The following is a 1,378-nucleotide window of genomic DNA, read 5'->3' as shown; positions in this document are numbered from 1 at the left end:
AATAACTAATTGTCTGTCCTGAATCAGTCTTATTAGTTAATGTTCAAATAATTTTATCATTCCAGTGTTCTCAGTGTGGGAGAAAGTACTCAGGGCCTTCAAGTTAAACACTATGAAAGGCAGAAACAAGTTTAATATTCAGAAACCTAAAGTATGTATAAGCAGCAGAATGGACCTAAAAATAAATGTTTGTTTCAGTTCTATGAAGCTTTGAGTATTTTAGATTAGTAGTCCTGCTATGTTTGTTGCATCATGTTGCTGTAATTGTGTATATGCTTTATATATTCTGAGGTAGGTTGATCTATAGTGTTACATCATATTCTATAAGGATGTTATGTGTTTGTGTACTTTCTGCTCAGTTTGACCCATTTAGCAGAAGTCAGCCTGTTTAAGGCTCTGATATCTATTCTGTATTACTTAAAGCAGTTATGTCACATGGTATAATTTTTTCACCTAATAAAGGAATATTTAATATATTGGTCTACTCTTCATTCTATCAGCAACAGTTATTACAGCTCGTACATTTTCTTTTTACACATATATGTAAGCATTGAGCCAAATTTAGTAATGCCAACATACTAAAAGAATATTTGTCTCATATATAATACATCTATAGATACACTGTCAAAGATACTTGTCTTTGAGTGAAGATTTAAGGTGATAGGACATATAAATAAATGCAACTTGAATCTTTGACACAGAGTTCAAGCTCACTGCTGTAATAACTAATAATAATTAATATATTAACTATAATATTGGCCATATTATATTCACATTACCAAAGTGAGATGACTTTAGTCTCGTGAACAACATTAGCTAATTGTTATTTACTAGCTAATCTTAAAATGACTGTTCAGCACAGAAATGAAGCCCAACAATCATGTTTTACAGTCCTCTGGTCATTAAATCACACAGAGCTCACGTAGAAACAAATGAACAAAATACGTTATCCCTCATTCATTTCTGTCAAACAAAGCTGTATGACACGTTTCCAGCGGTTGGTATCACGGTTGCTAGGCAACCTGGTCAGTGCGACCGAGGCTAGACCGTCCCATTTCACAAGCCTACAAGCCTCGCACTTCTGGCCGTAGCGATCTTCGAGTACGCGGCCCTTGAGGACCGTTAAGGCTGTGTACTTTAAGGCTGTAGACCCTGAATTGGGATACAGCCAGGAAGTTACTTTAGCAGAGCTGAAAAGTGCCATAAAAGGTTCATCCATCAGCATGACTGGTATCTGCTCCTTTGTGGAAGGAGGAACAGGATAAGCACTTGGACTGTGACATAACCAATTTACCAAATAGCCAATACCACCTCGTTAAATGTCAATTGGTCACATGGTTTGTTTGTGAAGGTGTGATTCATCCATTTGAAAAAAATC

This window comes from Maylandia zebra, linkage group LG7 (assembly GCF_041146795.1).
Source record: "Maylandia zebra isolate NMK-2024a linkage group LG7, Mzebra_GT3a, whole genome shotgun sequence".
Taxonomy (NCBI): Eukaryota; Metazoa; Chordata; class Actinopteri; order Cichliformes; family Cichlidae; genus Maylandia; species Maylandia zebra.
This window is presented reverse-complemented; position numbering follows the sequence as displayed.